Source organism: Lathyrus oleraceus, chromosome 5, assembly GCF_024323335.1.
Source record: "Lathyrus oleraceus cultivar Zhongwan6 chromosome 5, CAAS_Psat_ZW6_1.0, whole genome shotgun sequence".
Taxonomy (NCBI): Eukaryota; Viridiplantae; Streptophyta; class Magnoliopsida; order Fabales; family Fabaceae; genus Lathyrus; species Lathyrus oleraceus.
Genome location: NC_066583.1, coordinates 410054212 through 410072452, shown reverse-complemented (window position 1 = coordinate 410072452; position 18241 = coordinate 410054212). Strand labels below are relative to the sequence as shown.

The following is an 18241-nucleotide window of genomic DNA, read 5'->3' as shown; positions in this document are numbered from 1 at the left end:
ACCACCACCAAAAGGATGAAGATAAGTTACAAGACAAAACTTGTTACCACCAAAAGGATGATAATAAGTCAAAACAATCACCATCAGCAAAAGGATGAAGGTAAAATCAAACAACAAAGCTTGTTACCACCAAAAGGATGATAATAAGCAAATAACTTCAGAGGTCACCATCACCAAAAGGATGAAGGTGAGGCCTAATAACAAAACTTTTTATCACCAAAAGGATGATAATAAGTCAACAATCACCATCACCAAAAGGATGAAGGTATAATTAAAAGACAAAACTTGTTATTGCCAAAAGGACGATAATAAGCACACAACGCAATTGATCACCATCACCAAAAGGATGAAGGTAAGATCAAGACAAAAACTTTGTTATCACCAAAAGGATGATAATAAGTTGGCAGTCATCATCACCAAAAGGATGAAGATACTACAAACAACATAACTCGTTATCACCAAAAGGATGATAATAAGTTACAGCAATTTAAATGATCACCATCACCAAAAGGATGAAGGTAAGTTACAAGACAAAAACTTGTTATCACCAAAAGGATGATAATAAGTCAACAATCACCATCACCAAAAGGATGAAGGTATAATTAAAAGACAAAACTTGTTACCACCAAAAGGATGATAATAAGCACACAACGCAATTGATCACCATCACCAAAAGGATGAAGGTAAGATCAAGACAAAACTTGTTATCACCAAAAGGATGATAATAAGTCAACAATCACCATCGCCAAAAGGATGAAGGTAAGATCAACAACAGAACTTGTTACCACCAAAAGGATGATACTAAGTCAATAACCTTAAATATCACTGACACCAAAAAGATGACAGCAATATCAAATAAACAGAACTTGTTATCACCAAAAGGATGATAATAAGGACAAAACTTCAAAACTTGTTATCACCAAAAGGATGATAATAAGCTGAAACAGACTCAATGATCGCCATCACCAAAAGGATGAGGGTAAGATCAAAACAAAACCCGTTATCACCAAAAGGATGATAATGATCCCATAACTCAAATGGTCACTGTCACCAAAAGGATGAAGGTAGGATTAAACAACAAAACTCGTTATCACCAAAAGGATGATAATAAGTCAATAGTCACCATCACCAAAAGGATGAAGGTACTACAAACAACAGAACTCATTACCACCAAAAGGATGATAATAAGCACACAATCACCATCACCAAAAGGATGAAGGTGAGATCATAACTTCGAAACTTGTTACCACCAAAAGGATGATAATAAGTTATAATAACTTCAAATATTGCTGACACCAAAAGGATGACAGTGGGGTTAGACTTTTCAAATGTCACAATCACCAAAAGGATGATAGCTTAAACCAAACTTTGTAATCTCTATCACCAAAAGGATGATGTTTAGATTGAACTGGATGTCACCACCAAAAGGATGATGTTTGAACCAAAATGACAAGGATCCTTATCACCACAAGGATCGCCGACACTAAAAGGATGACGGTAAGCTATAATATTTGCAGAGGTCACCATTCACCAAAAGGATGAAGGTTGGACCAAAACTCCAAGGATCTTCGACACCAAAAGGATGACAGTAAGATCACAAATGTCAAGGATTTATCATTACCAAAAGGATATTGGTGATCGTAAATAGGGTGATGATTAATATTATTCCTCAATGGACTTTCACCAAAAGGATGATGGTGAGAAAAATATTTGGAAAAATAAGGCTACTGTCAATGTTCAGTAAACCTGATTTGCTGGGTAGTGTTGGAACATTACTGGGTAAGATTTGCTCAGGGTATCGACAACAAAAGGTTGTAGAACAATATTCTCTGGGGAGATGTAGTTTATGTCAACAAAAGGTTACATGAAACGACTCATTGAGGGACGCTCAACGCGGAACAAGGTAAGTGTTTTAAAGAACAATGTTTGACTTTGCTAAGGATAACGTCTTATCAACAAAAGGTTGAAGGATGTAGCTCAATGGGGAACGCCCGATAATAGGGTAAGAACTCACTTAGAGGAAGTGACAATGACTCAACTGAGGGTTTGCCTGGATACCGACGACCAAACCTTGGATTTTGATTCGTGTTTATGTGAATGAATGTCATGTATGCATTATGTAATGAGGTGATGCATATGATGCATGTGATGCATGTTTAAATGCAAAGGGTGATTGGTTTGCTTGGGATTGGCCCCTTTTTGTTTTCAAAGGAAATGTGTCTTCTGTAAACCAATGCTGGTTGTATTTGTTTTTATGTGGATGCCATCAAGGTGGACTTTCGCTTTTCTGGTAATTATCAATGTGGATGGATTTGTTTTTGTACAGATGCCAACGAGGTGGGCTTTGGTTTTTTCTGGTAATTGTCAATGTGGATTGAAATATTGGTTGGTGGAAGGATCTGAATTCCTGACACTCGGTAGTTGATGATGCGATGAACACGCAGTAGATGCGAATACTCTTGGTGTCCCAAGTTTGATTTCTTGCTGTTGTGTATTTGTCTTTGAGAAGATCTCGATTTCTTCTTCTGAGATGTATGGCCAGCCTGTAATTGAGCGTAGTGACATGATCAACGCATGATGATTATGCCTTTGACATGCATCAAGGATTCTCGTTGTACTGGTATGGACTTTCAACATTTTTGTTGTGAATTCAAGTAGTTACTAGTGTCTGATGCAATCTGCTTGATTGACTTGAAGATATGAAGGGAATTTGCCCCTTGCCACTTGTCTTGCCCCCTGATTAGCCTTTGAGGGACTTGCCCCAGATGGGATGAGTACTGAAGTACTTTTCCTCCCTTATCAACCGATGCTTGGAGATTTGTTTTATACTTACTATTTCAACATGATCAGAAGATGCCATGCCCCTGATTTATGAGATGGGCTTGATTCGTGTCAGCACCAACGATCAAGTACCTCTTGAATTGCCCTTTGTAGGATTTTTCTCGATGTCAAGCACTGACTGACAATTAAGAATTGTCGTTCAAGAAATGGTGATTTTAATGCAACAGTTATGCAAGTTTTGAAAAACAATCATTCATTTGGAAGTGTCGTGGTAGTGTGTGGCGAGTGGATCATGAGTCCAAACGCGGTGCTGATTTAGCTAGCGTGTGAGTGATATAGTGAGAATAACATTTTAGCAAATTTCTAGGAGTCAGTTTACTCACCTTGCTATAGTATGCTTTCAGAACAAACCCTACTTCAATTAGGTCTTTTGAGGGTTGTAACGTGGCTTGGTTCGTGGTTATTGAAACAAAAGGATATAAGGCTCAAAGTTTATTTTAACACACCCCTTCTTCATGATGATCTCCAATCCTACGTTCAGTTAATTCACACACATCCATTTTTTTTGCAGGTGTGAGGATAAAGATGGTGATTCAAGGTCTCTTGGAATGGCAGCCACCTTATTTCCTTTTTTGGATGTCGGTGACCCTTTGATTTTGGCACGGTGGTCACTGAATCTTGTTTTGTTTTGTTAGAGACTTTCATTGTCTCTTTCGATTTTTGTTTTGATCCCTAACTTTTACATGGACCGCTTTGTTTGAAGCTTTAATCCATCGGGATTGCCCCTGTTTTTGCCTAAGTCTCCTTTTAGGGTGTTGGACTTACGGGCTCTTTCTTTGATTTTTTTTTTTGAAATCGTGACTGCCAAGTCATTGATTTGAAGAACAACCGACATAGATTTTGGATTTGTATGGTTCTTTCGACACTTCAGGATGTGTGTGAAGAATGTCATATGGTTGATCCTCTTATGGGATATTTCATCTTGTAATTTGAACGTGTAGTCAAATCAACTGAACACTACCCTGCCCCAGGTTAAGCGTAAGGGTTTGTAGATCCGAAAGAAACTCCTACTTCTAGGCTCGAAGTGGTTGACTAGGAATTAACTTCTTATCTCTCCAGTGTTTGGGATTTTCAAACAATGCCTGTACATCATCAGTAGGATTTTATCCGAAAGCATACGATAAGCAATTATGAGTATTGTGTTTTCGTCATCCTCCTTCCAACATTTACTAATAATAGTGTGATGAAGAAGGTGAAGTGAAAAAGTATGTGTTTGTGATTTGCATATGTGATAAATGAGTGAATATGAAAGATTGATTCAAAGCATGCATAATCATCCCATTAATAAGACCAAATACAAATAACAATATTTAAAGCATACAATACTTAGACAACAAGATCAAATTACAAGAATGCAAAATGGTAAAAATGGCATAGTGATCGCCTTCATTCAAATGAACAGGCCTTCATCTTGGGATTCCTCGGCGGAATTGCTCTGCTTGTTCAGGCCGATGGAGAAAGCGTCATACGGATCTTCATCACCCATCATTGATCCATGTCAAGCAGATGTAGCAGAATGCTCATGGGGGTTCATGTTGACCATGGGGATCGGAATAGGGATTAGTCCTCCTCTAGGCTGGGCGGGGTTACCATCAAGTTCAATTACTCCAAGGATGCTAAGTGACGACGATCCAAACTGGGAAGCAACTTTCCTGGCTTCGGCGCTAGTCTCAACATCCTTCTCCTTCTGGTCTAGGAGCAACATGGTTTCCAGCAAGCGATCCATCTTTGTCTGCATGGAGTCAATGTCTATCCTCATTGAAACCTGGTTGGCTTCAAGTTGTTCAAGCGTCATCTTGTAGCTGTGGCGTGTCTCGCACCGGTGTCGAGTAGTCAGCATTACTGGACAAAGGGTAGAATGTGGTGTAAGTTTTTGTTTCTGGGATATGATATGCAATGCATGTTTATGATATGCCAATGCATGATATTTTTCCATGTTTTTCGCAAGGAATACAGATACTCATGATCATTCACACGTCGGGTACGTCAGTATAACTGGAAGAAGCAAAGGTTTCTCTGATTAGAAATTCCCCAAAGGTAGGTTCTAAAGTTATGTTTTCAAGGAAGGAACTCAGACTCACGGATCAAGTTCAAAACTTCCTCGCAATGGTGGGCTAGCCACATCATGATGGGAGTTCTGAAATGATCTAATCTAAGTGGGATTCTCGTATTGTTCGAACAGGGCGTAGACCCTTCGGTTCAATACTACATAATCACCAATCATGAAAACAAAACTTGGGTTTAAGGCGAGGTCCCTAGAGTCACGGATCGTATTTAGAACCTCCCCGCAATAATGGGCTAGCCATATTGTGATGGAAATTCCAAACAGATCTACTCTAGGTGGAGTCTTCGTATTGTCCCAATGAGGTGTACACCCCTCGGTTCAATACTACACAACTTCGGGTTCTAAGTTCTTCTCGAAGCTCGGGTATGGCGCTTATCTCACAGCATACACCAAGTCCCATATTATAGTATCAAAATACATTACATACAAGCAACATAATAAAATACAGAGAAACAAGCATGGAAGATGAGAACATCTTCTAACAGTCATAGCAAAATCAAGCTAAGCTAGGCTAGACTCTCTCTTGCTTGGAGCAGGGTCCCCAGTAGAGTCGCCAGTCTGTCGCACCTCGAAAAAATGCGATCCCTCGCGATGGAACGCGGAAAAAATGTTGTTCGAAACAGAGTCGCCACCGAACTTTATTTATTCCAATGAAGGAATAGGAAAATATCGAGAAAACCTTTAGAAATAAGAATAATGGTCGTTGCAACCATATTTGGGTTCGGGAGTCGATTACGCAAAGGGAAGGTATTAGCACCCCTAACGTCCGTTGTACTCAATGGGAACCTTTTAGTCTGATTTGCTATTTGATTGTTAATTGACTGTTATTTGCTTGCTTCGAGTGATTAGAATTTATGATAGATATGGATGAAGACCTCAGGAGGGAAAAAATGAGGTTTTTTATTAGTGTGCTCGCGAAGATACAACAATCTCCTGTCTACGTATCCTTATGGTGCAATAAGGAAATCAGAGCATTCGTAGTTCAGGCTACTACGAATATTTGGTGTGTTTTTCTTTGATGAACGACTGTGTAGGTCGATGTTCTAAAGGCTAAACGCTGGCTTGTCTACTCTCGGGGGAGGCTTAAGCACTAGTTTGTTGTGCGTATTAGAAAGGATTAACAGTGTTCTTTTGAAAAGGGTTTTGGTCACGCGAGGGTGACGATTTGAATTGACGTGTTTGGGTGTTTTAGTTTGGTTTCGATCGCGCGGGGGCGAGAAATTAGGTTTGATGTGTATGAGATGTTTTTGAAGAACAACGAAAGATTGAGCAATGTGGTGCACACCAATCGTCCAATTTTTTCGAGGAATAATAAGGCGAAAGCCTTCTACTCCTTTTTCGTTCTAATTATTTTTGAAAGTTTATTTGCGGATGTTGAATATGCACGGTAGTGAGGCGTACGCCTCCTACTTGCTTATTCAAAGAATAATGAGGCGAGCGCCACCTATTCCCTTATCCAAGTTTATTTAGCGTGTTTTAGTCGGAAGTCGATAATTTGTGCAATATGGCATACGCCAATTATTCAAATAATCGAGAGATGGCGAGGCGAACGCCTCCCATCTTTTATCATCCGAGGTTTAAATTGTAAAAGATATGTCTTTAGATGTCGTATTTGATTTGTGAAAATAATTTGAATTTTGGTAGGTTTGGATCGATAATTTGAGCAATGTGGCGTACGCCAATTATTCAAATAATCAAGTAATGGTGAGGCGAACGCCTCCCATTTTCAATTGAAGTTTAATTTGTAAAGTTTACTTTGTAAAATTGTGTTCTATATAAAAGGTGATTTGAGTTTATTCGATTGTGGTTTTGAATTGATGACGAAGATTCGAGCAATGTGGCGTACGTCAATTATTCGAATAATCGAAATATAGTGAGGCGTACGCCTCCTATCCTTAATTATCGGAAATAATAAAAAGAATTTGAAATTTGGAATTGATTTTGGAGACGTGATTTGAATATTGAGGTTTGATGTTTAGAAATGATTTGAATTTAGAACCTATTTTTGATTTGAAAAATCGATTTGAAAATGTATGATTAAGGTTTAATCGAGTGACAAGAACTCGAGCAATATGGGATACGCCAATTATTCAAGTGCTTGAGAAATAGTGAAGCGAACGCTTCCTATCTCCTTTTTCATCCCAAATTTATAAAAAGATATATTTTGAGTATTACCCTAATTTAGGAAGATGATTTGTATTTTGTATGATTATTAGGGTTTTTATTGAATGACGAAGATCCGAGCAATATGGCGTACGTCAATTATTCGAATAGTCGAGAGATAGTGAAGCGGAGGCTTACTATTCCCCTTTTCATCCAAAATTAATTTAGATAATGAAACTTTTAGGATTTATAATTAACTTGAGGAAGTGATTTTAATTTTATAGAGTTTTTAGGGTTTTAATTGAATGACGAAAATCCGAGCAATATGGCGTACGCCAATTATTCGAATAGTCGAGAGATAGTGAATCAGAGGCTTACTATTCTCCTTTTCATTCAAAATTAAATTAAATAATTTTAAGAGAATACTATTTAAATATGGTGAATTTGAATTTACTTAGAATTAATATACTTTGAGAAAGACTATTTGGTATTGGATCAAAATCAATTTTTTTTTTTAAAAATAAAGTAAATTGTTTGTTGACATTAACCATTTAATCCACCATTTAATTAATTGTAATATTCTAACAAGATAAAAAATGAGTTGAAAATAATAATCGAAACCGAATTAATAAATATTTCTAATATTAGTGTTATCTTTTTAATTAAAGTAATAAATCAAGATGTATGGGAAATAAGAAAGAGATGAAGTTTGAAAGAAGGTAAACTATAAGCGAAGCCCAAAATAAGGCCCTAGCACTAATATCTCGTAATGGGCCCTAAGGCCCAAAACCCCTCTTTATGACCAAGTCAAAACTGAGCATAGAAAAAAAAGAAAGGAAAGAAAAAGCAAACCATGGGTCGGAGTGGGCCTTAAGCCCAACTCCTCTTGAGCCCATCAGACAAGGCATCTAAAGATGAAACCAAAAGAGGGACAGCTGTACAGCTTCCCTGTGACGGTTAGACTCCCATGGAGACACGTGCAACTTCTTGGGAAGGTGGAGCGGCGGTGCTCATTGCATGGGCACTGTTACCACTGATTAGTAACCTTTCCCAATATTGAATGATCTGCCACTAATTAATATTAAATCCTACAATTAACTAGTCATAAACAAAAATAAAACTAACACCATATGAAAACGTAGAGACAACCTTCCTCTCTCTCTCTATGTTTCTATGTTTTCTTCTGAATCAAAACTCTTCTCTCCATTTTTTCCGAAACCACAATCGTGTGGCCCAACCCAAACCCTAAGCACAAATCTAAAACAAAATTCATCTATGGTGAACAACAAGATCATACATACATAACCCTTGATCATACCCTGAATCCCAAATTTCTCAAATAAGAACCTACTACTCAAACAAATCGCATACGAATAGAGAAGCATAAAATGCAAAGAGTTCATGTGATATAGTCTAAACCACAATTGAGACCGACACTCTCGTCCAATGGTTACTAAGTCGTTACGCAATGCGGTGGAAATTGAAGTGCAAACTCAATTTTTGAACAAATATCAACCATGTTAGAGGTTTTCAACAAGAAATGAATAAATGTGAAAGGATACCGACAAAGAGAAGGGGAGATTTCCTCTGCTTCAGGTATTTCTCTGCTCTTTCCCTTACTTCATCCTCTTGCGCTCTTTGCTTCTTCTTCGTTTCGATATCACAGGTCCCGATTGGCGGTTTAGTTCAACTAATCCAGAGTTCCAGTGAGAAACTCTGGGTAGTTTTTGATCGTATGAACTTTTAATGAATGGTTTGGTGTGCGTTTTGGCAGGGTAACATTGCGGAATCAGGTCCTCCTTTTCAATCGATTAGCTTTCCCTTTTATAGAGTGAAATGAGCTCCCCAAAATCATGTGTGGATCCTTGGCAGACGGTGCAAAAAGGAATCATTCCGTTAGCATCAAATCTTTCTTTAGATTTTGGTGGGGACCAATGTAAATGTGGTAGGAAACGAATTTGATTGTGGTCCCAAAAATCTCCAAATGCGGGGCCATCTTCACTGAATCTTCTGTCAAGTTTTTACTGCTGTGAAACCTTCAACGGTTATGGTAAGAAAACTGGTATTTACTGTTATGTAGTTTCATCCTTAAATTACTTACGACCCTTAACCATTCCTTAGTTTAAAAGGACTTCCTAGGTGCCGTTCCTGCTTTGATTTAGACTGGGGTATTTGCTCTTGCGGTTTTGACCCTTAGGTGATATTGCTCGTTGATTTAAGTCTCCGTGACGTCTTTTCTTTTGCACTTTCATGTTGTACCATGACTTCAGACCCGTGATGGTGGCTAAATGGGTAAGTGGAGTTTTGAGGCCATTTGCAAGTTTGAAGCCGGTGTGCACCTGGCTTTTGGTATGCTGCTCAGGACACAAGGTTATGTTATCATTACCCTTGTACTCATTGATTTGATTTTTGAGTCATTGCTGGATTGTGGTATGCACTATCTGTTTGGATTGCAAACCCTGCATTGTTATGCTTTAACACTGTCCTCACTTGTTCATGATTTTTGCTTGTGGCGCTACACCATTTGGTTGTTGTTTGGTTTTTATGGTTCTGTTTTGATGGTTTGGTAACAGGTTTTCTTTTCATGGTCCAACATCTGTCATGGTTCTGTTTGCATGATTCTTATGGCATCCATTATGCCCTTTTCTTTGGAATGTCATCTGTTTGTGTTTTGGTATAACAAAGATTAATTCTTTCACCTATGCACTGATCTACATGGTTTCATGGGTGTTTTTGTAGGTGATGCTCATTAAGCGGTTTATGTTGGTGATCCGTCATCTATATGTGCTGCAAGAAATGCTTTGGATTTTTGCTTGGGATGCTTTGCCGGTGTGTGAACTATTTTGTGAGCTGTTAGTATGGCAGGTTTTTGATGCTAACCAAATGGCCCTGCAGTGGATTTCTATCCTGCAATGCGGTCGGTTATTCACGGCTGCCACTTTAGAGTTTTTTGAAGGAGTGTTGATGCGTCAGCGGAAATGTTGGTTAACAGGGTAGTTGGCTCAATTTAAAGACACAGTTACAGGTTATAAGTTGGTTGTGATTTACCTTTTCAGAACAATCGGTAAGGTTGTACATACCATAGGTAACATAGTTTTAGAAATGTACGTTTCCTGTTCGTACTTGGAACTGCTGTGAGTTATGATTTGACCAGGGCCACTTTGTTGCAGGTTTTTTAAATGCGTAACTTGCCGGTGATAATTTCCATACATTCCTATGCACTTAATCTTGGCGCACCTGTATTCACGTTCACATTATGGGCATGGCGCTGCTAGCTCTGGGATCCACAGGTCATTGCATGCCGCGAGGGAGTCTCTGTAATGTCTTTGGAGACCAATGCGAGAAGAGGTCGGGGCAATCTGTAATCTGTCATGACAGGATGATGTGTGTTTTTGTTTTAGAAAATTATTTCTTTCATTTGGCTTGGCTCTAACATTATTTAGAACCTAGGATTGCTTGCAACCGACATCATGATGTGTTTCTATTGATGATATTTGAAACAAATATGTTTGTAGACCCCGAATTTGTTCAGTGAATGTAATTTCAAACCAACACTTTAAGCCATACAATGTTCGTATTCTGAAATCCATGGAAAGAGCGGCTTGCTCCTTATTTGTTCACTCTGGCCTCGCTTTGGCAACTTTCTTGTAGATTATGTAAAATAGACAAAAGTGACCATATTTTGTAATGGTTTGAAATGTATTGATTGCAATTGAAGCATGTGTTTATGTATGTTGTATTTGTAAATGAAAGGATGATTTGGTAATTGACCCATGTTTATTTTGAAATCCCCAACATTTAGTTCCAATGTGAAATACTAGTGGACCAAGGACAGATTATGAAGGGGTGAGAAGAGGAATTATGGTTCTTGAGTTGTAACATAATTAAGTTGACTTTGGTTGAATTTTGACTAAAAGAGTCTACCTTTGATCAAAGTTAACCCTTGGTTGAAAGTTCATTTTTTTTTGTATTTTCCTCATGTATGGACACTTATATGTAATGAATAACATTTAGTGCTTGAAATGAACTTACACTTTGGATTTTCTATATATGAATGGCCTTGCTTCAACCTAGTATTCCACCCTATGTAACATCCCTTCATCATGTCCTTTTCCTCGTATTCGTATAATAAATCGCACTGGACAAAAATGGGTTTCATGAAATGCATGTTTCTATGTAGTACGGAAATGACATAATAGTGATAAGAAACTAAGGTGAGGTATTCTCGTGATGAAATGTATGCCATGTTGTGCATATGATGCTAAATTAAAAAAATGAAATTAATTCTACGAAAATTTAAATATGCCCCGACAAAATTGGGGTATGACACTTATCTGTTAGGCTGTTATGGTAGGTTGTTGTACAAGATTGAGTTGCTTGTTAATGGATGATGGCTGCAATAGGTATAGCTGACTGAATTGTTGTTGTCACCTAGCTACTGAGTATGCTTTGCTGAAATGAGCAAATGGCTAATTGCAGGTTTGCATTACCCACGCTGATGTAACTTACAATGAGTATGGTTCAAGGTGGTTTTTGTTTGACTGGTGCAATGGTGATGTGTAGCCAATGTGTGGTGTTTGGTTGATGACGAACATGGATGATGCAGGTTATGTTGGTCCTGTTGTCATGGCTGGAGATGTGACAGGTTGGTCACAATACACTTTATGCTGCCATTGTTTGTATTCCTGTCATTTGATTTCCTGCTGCATCAGTTAGCCTTGCCTGTTGCAGGATGTTACAATGGTTTGCATGGTTTGTTGTCGAAGTAGTTAGGCCTGTCGCTGTGGCTTGGACAAGATGCTATCCATTTGTAGAATTTTGGATTTGATGCAGGCATCTAATGTAACAGGATCATAGCATGTTGTAGGGCCAGTTGTTATAGGAATTACCCCTGTTATGGTGAGTTTCAAGTGGCCAAATGTATTACTCCGTCAAGTATGTTAAGCCATGTTTATGGAGTGTGATGTATGGTTGGCTTACATATTTGGATTGATGGCTGCAGGGTGCTTGCTGACTTGCATTTAGGCATTGAAACAAACTTGACTAGGCTTCATGATGGCTGGAAGATGTGGATGGTTTGAGCATGCGTGTACCTGGACTGGTGTTGGATATGGTATGTAATAATTGTGAACTGAATTGCAGGGATGGCTTCAGGAAATATCTAGGGTCCAAGACATGGTGTGGTATGCTGCAGACCTCATGCTGTAGGTGCAATAAGTGTAGTTCTATTTGGACTGATGGTGTGCTAATGTGTTTGAAACAGGTTTTGATGGTTTTAATATCATGGCAAGTCAACATACTTCATGGCTTAGCATTTATGACATTTCTTGTTAGTTATGACTTTGGTTTGTGCAGTTGTTCTTTAGGTCCTGTTACACTGTTACTGAACTGGTATGCTTGAATATATGTTGCCATATTTCCTGGTAGGTTGTTATGATGTTCTTCAAACTGATCCAAGGAAGGCAATGAAACCCGATGCTCATGTTGTGGAATAAATGCCATGTTCCTCCTGGTGTAACATGGATTTGGATGTTACTCTGTCATAGACTCTTACCAATTGATGTGGTGTTGCTTAGTCAAGGTAGCACAGGTTTGTTCAAATGTCATTGCTTCAAATGGTTCATGGTCTGGTAAGTGTTTCACTTGGTTCTGAATCCTCCTACTTGCAGGTTTATAACATGGCCCAAGGTACATGGCTGTAGCTGGTCATGGTATGCTACAAGATTGTTGCATGGTCTGCTGCAGCAATAGGGCAAGAACTGTTGCACAGTAGGTTACCGTGTAGTGAATTCATGCTTCCTATTGTAGCTTTCCGTGTTGCACTTGGATTAAGCATTGGATGATGGAGTCATTAGTATCACATTGTATTATGTTAGGACCATTAGGACTTGGTTTAGGGCAGGCCAAAGCCAAGGTTTGACAAGCCAAAGTGCCAAGCAACGCATGATATACATGAGATTGAACATGAGACCACATACTTGGAAATGAAGAAACAAAAATAAACTCACAATCAACATGGCCATTGGATGAAGAATCAAGGAAAAAGGCTAGTGTAAGACCCCAATTTTGACCCTAATATCCCTCATGGCATCATAACATTGCATTTGCAAAGCCTCAAGGATCATGAGCATCTTGGTTCCCTTTGCCTTTGGGTGGGACCTCTTGTGAGTGATTTGAGATCACCAAGCATGCTTGAATTGTATATCATTACTTTCCTCATTCTATTTACTAACCAAAAGCACAAAAATATGTCACTAACATTTCTTGTTATTAGCTTGAGCAATTATATGGTCTAAACGCTTCTAGGAGATCCGTTGTGCAATGATATGGCCAAGAGGAGATGAGAGAAAGCATGGTAATGGTTACCAAAGCTCTCATCCATCAAATATGCCTCCCAAGTATCTAAATTCATCATTTCTGATCAAAGCAAGTCAAGGGATTTGAGGTTTGTGTCCCAAGGAAACCCTAATTCATCTGATCATCAACAATGCCTTGCTCATGAAGCAACCTCAAACATGGCTAAATACAATTAAGGGAGGTTCTTTAGTTCATCATTTCATGCATATTTGAACTTATTTGAGTGCCCTCAATCATCAATTCATCAAGGTATGAGTTGTGGACTTGAGAAGTTAATCAGTCAATTCATCTGGCTATCTTGAAATAAACTGAGACCTAACGTTTTGTGTGTTAGTCAAATGGAGATGATCCCAAGAGAAAAAATGTTCTTAAGGACAATATGAACAACTTTCATGTTCATCAAAATTTGATTTGAAGCTTGTAAGATCATCATCCATTCCAAGAAATTATAGGTCATTTTGACTAAAACCCTAATTTTAGGTCAACTTCCCAAGAACACAACTCACTCATTTTTCATGATTTTGAAGTGGGACCAAACGCATTGGAAATCTTATTGTGTTTACTTCAAATTTTATATTGAGAAAAATTTCAAAATCTCAAAAGAAATACATGTGATAATGCAAAACATTATAGGTCACTTTGGGCCAAATGCATTGAAATGTAAAAAAGTCCAACTTCAAGTGCCCATAACTTCTTCATCAAAAATCCAAATGATGCAAAATGTAAGTCCGAATTGATTGTCTTGAAAAGCTCTACAACTTTCATGTTGTAGATTTTATCATTTGGAGCTTGCATCATTAGGATAGAAGGGCTTGAACATTGGCCAAATTTGGAAACTTCACATATGCATGTTTTGCACCCTACACTTCAAGCTCAAATTTCTTTAATTTCCAAGGCCCAATTGGAGTTTTGATCAACATAGCATTTGTTCCTTATGCAACAAGCTTTCTAACCATTATTCACAAGGTTGCATTTCGAGTTTGGAAGCATCATTTTCGAAGACATGAAGAATTAAGTGCATTTTGTGAAATTCAATTCAATTGCCATGCATGAGCTGATTACACTTAATGTACACGTCCGTTTGCATTTCACATGAACTCAGTAGGTTATTTCAGCCTTCATTGGGCCTTCCACATGATCACACAAGCCCATGCAATGCAAAATCCATTTTCCATGCACACGAGTTAGCTCATGCATTCAGCTCTCTCCATCTATAAATACCATGCCTTACCTTCATAATTCTCCAACCTGAAGGCGCCTGAAATGCTGCAAGATTGAATCCCTAGCCATACCTAAAGGAACAAGTTCATTTTTCTCCAAAAATTCAGATATGAAATTCAATTGCATTTGGTTGAATTTTCAGATCTAAAGTTCCTAGACCTCCATCATTTGATCTATTGAAGCTTCTGTTTGCAAAAGGAACCAAGGAGAGTGACTAAATTCTTCATAATCCAAAGGTTTTGCTCGACTGAAATTTGCTTTGAATCTCATTATACTTTGCTCCATTTTCCTTGATCTTGTGTTGTCTGAAGTCCTCTCTATAGAGGCATCATTATTGTGTGTTTAATTGTTGGAATCAAGCAAGTTCAGTTGAACACCACCAAACTTCCATCTCTGATATCTCTCTTAATAGGAATCTAGAGTGGAATTGAGTGGCATATGAGTGATGTACATCAATTCACCTTTCGAATGGTGCCTGGATCGTTCATTTTAGTTAGCATTTGAACCTCTGTGTTTTTTGACCTTCACCGGAGCTCACCGGAGAAGACAGTGGCGTTGGCCACCGTCTCATTGCCAGATCAAACATGAGTCGTTGGATGCATTTTCCAGTTTATATCATAGCCAACAAATCTTATGACTTTATTCAATTCATTGTGTTTCTCATTGACCTTGGACAATGGTGCGTGCGCAGCTCATTGCCATTAGATCCTCCACGTCAATTAATGAGGATCCATCCAACACGTGTGGTTTTTTCTAATTTCTGAATTTTCCATTTTACTTTTTAATTCCATCTCATTTTCTAAAATCCATATCTCTTTTATTATTGGTCCAAAAAATATTGGACCAATTGCATTACTTTTATTTTAATTTCTAGTTTCTAAAAATGATTTTTAATATTTTTTATTTCATAATTTGCTATTTTTAAATAATTTTCTCTTTTCTGGTCATTTTTAATTCATTTTAAATAGTTTTTGATATTCAAAAAATACAAAAATATTTTTTTAACTTCTTTGAATGATGATGGATATATGAAAAATATTCTCATCAATTTATTAATTGATTTGAGATTTATTTGAGATTTTAGTTCAAATAGGTTATTTTTCTTCATTTTTAATTGATTAAAAATAGTTTCTGACTTTTAAAAATGCTGAAATTTTTTGTCAAACTTTGTTTGACCTTGTTGAACATGGGATAATCCACTTGGACTTTTCAAAGTTGATTTGAAGTGGATTTGAAGTTTGACCTTTCTTTAATATTTTAATTCAAGTTTATTTTCAAATATTAAAAATGCCAAAAATATTTGTTTATTTCTTGACCTCCAATCTTCATCTCACTTCTTTCTCTTATGGTTTGACCTTGATCTTCCCTATCTTTGGTCAACATTTGTGGATTGGTACATTCCATTTTCATTTAATGCACTTTATTTTCTTCATTTCCATTATCCATCTTCTTCTTCTTCTTTTCTTTTTGATCAATGAGTCAAAGGTTAATAAGTTGGCATTGATTAGTGAGGTTTAATCTTCCTTGATTCAAATCTAATTCATCTTGATCAATTGATCAAGTGAATGACTTTTCATTAAGGATAGATTGATTCTTAAATCATGCAAAGGACTTAAACCAATACAAGATCATTTCTCATCTTCTTTTTGGCATGGCAAGTTGTTGGAACTTGGTTCACTAATCAAGACTTCTAACTTGTGTTGTTGCCTACATTATTATTGACCGGCCTCAGATAGTTGTGACTTCTAAATAAGTCCAATTACGATTGCTTAACATAGCGCTAAATTTGCCTTATGGCACACTAACCCCTAACACTAATCATTAACTATTAACATTTACTTCTTGCTCTTTACTTTTATGCAATTTACTATTCTTGTACATATTATTCATTTGCTTTTCCCTTTGCTCACTTGAGCACATGTTTATGTTAATGCAATTTGCCTTTTGCTCACTTGAGCACATAATTGTGTATATACCATTGTGTTTGTGTTTTGTTTTGTTTGTTGTGGACCAAATGCAAAGAAATGAACAGTTGGACTTAGACTTTAGGACTTTCCCTATGCAAATTTGGAGTCAAAGAGCAACTAGGCATTGGGCCTTTAGAGTGCTATAAAAGTCAAAGAGCAACTAGGCATTGAGCCTTTAGAATGTTATAAATGCTAAAGAGAACTTTGGAAGGACCAATTTCTAAACTCTTGCTTGTTCATTCTTGATTTGTTTGATAGAACTTTTTAATGTGTGTGTTCTTGTGCTAGGGATTCCAACATTGAGCCTAAGTGAGGATCCATTGCCATGAGCTTCTAAGAGAGAGATCTAAAAGCCATTGAGGAACTCTCCAAGAGTTTGTTTGATTATGTTGACTGCTTGAGCTTACTATTATTTTGCTTGCATATTCCAAAGGATGGGAGCTACTTGGATCATCAGTATGATCTCAAGAGAGGAACTCCATTTGTGGTTTTGTTTCTTATCCCTCACCTCTTGTATGATTAGGATTTTAGCCATTCTTCTTCTTCCCTCCACTCTAACCCAAGCCAAAACTTTTGTGCAAACATTTAACATTTGTTTTCAAACACTAGAAACCTAAGCGTTATACTTTTGATTTTCAAACTTTCTTTTCATAACACTTATTTTGAATTGAACTCTTAAGTAAACTTTGACCATATTTTGTACATATTTTTCATTGGTAAATATAACCCATTTAAATGTCTTTTTGTGGTTTCAATGGCCATTTTCTTAATCATAACCTTTAGCTATTAGGTTTGAGTTATCCTTGTGGTAGATCTAATACTCACCTATATCCTTAGTGATGGACCATGAGTCTTCCATGCTTATTATAGGGTTAACCCCTCACTAGCATGTTGAAGCTATCCTCACATGGTGGATTTGTGGTTTTAGGTTGAGTTTTCTCCCTTGGATAATAAAAGACCTTAAGGCTTTTAGACCAATCAATTCACCAACTAATTTTGAGATTTTTACCCCGAACTACGAGGTTTTGATTCTAATCTTTTTTAAGATGGTACGTAGGCAATGGGTTTATCCATTCAAACACAAAATGTAAATGAACTTGTATATTCTCTTCTCATCTCTTCAATCATGTTTGCACAAATAAATTTTTCACAAAATACCAACCTTACAACAAATATGTAAAAAGGGCTCCCTAGGAGTACCTAGGATGTTTTGGGTGCTTAAAACTTTCCCATTGCATAACCAACCCCCTTACCCAGATCTCTGACATTTTTACTAGTTTTTGATTTAATAAAACTTTTTAGGTTTTTGTTCGCTTTCTAACCATTCCTTTGGATAAATAGAAGTGCGGTGGCGACTCGACTTGTATGGTTTACCTTGGATTTAGTCAATATCTCTAATGGTAACGAATACCCCGCTACAGAAAAGTGGCGACTCTGCTGGGGATCATTTGCCTAATGGGTTTTGCCTACTTTTCATATTTGTTGTATTGTATTGTATATTGTTTTGTAACATATTTTTGTGCAATTTGGGATTACTGTATTGTATGTAATGATTGAATTGCTTGAATATTAATTCTTTGTATGTTGGTGATCTTTGTGAGATGGGTTCTATACTCGGACTCGAGTGCACTTAGGATAGGAGAATGGCATAGTCTTGTTGACTTGTGTGGAGTTATTCCTTAGCAAG

The 18241-nt window shown here is 37.4% G+C and overlaps 1 long non-coding RNA gene across 1 annotated transcript; it reads left to right on the top strand.

Annotated features, from left to right (window-relative positions):
- The first annotated feature begins 9160 nt into the window (after positions 1-9160).
- Positions 9161-10586, top strand: LOC127085141 (uncharacterized). Its single transcript, XR_007788959.1, has 2 exons — positions 9161-9379; positions 9749-10586. It is a non-coding gene; the product is annotated as an uncharacterized LOC127085141 (long non-coding RNA).
- Positions 10587-18241: the final 7655 nt, after the last annotated feature.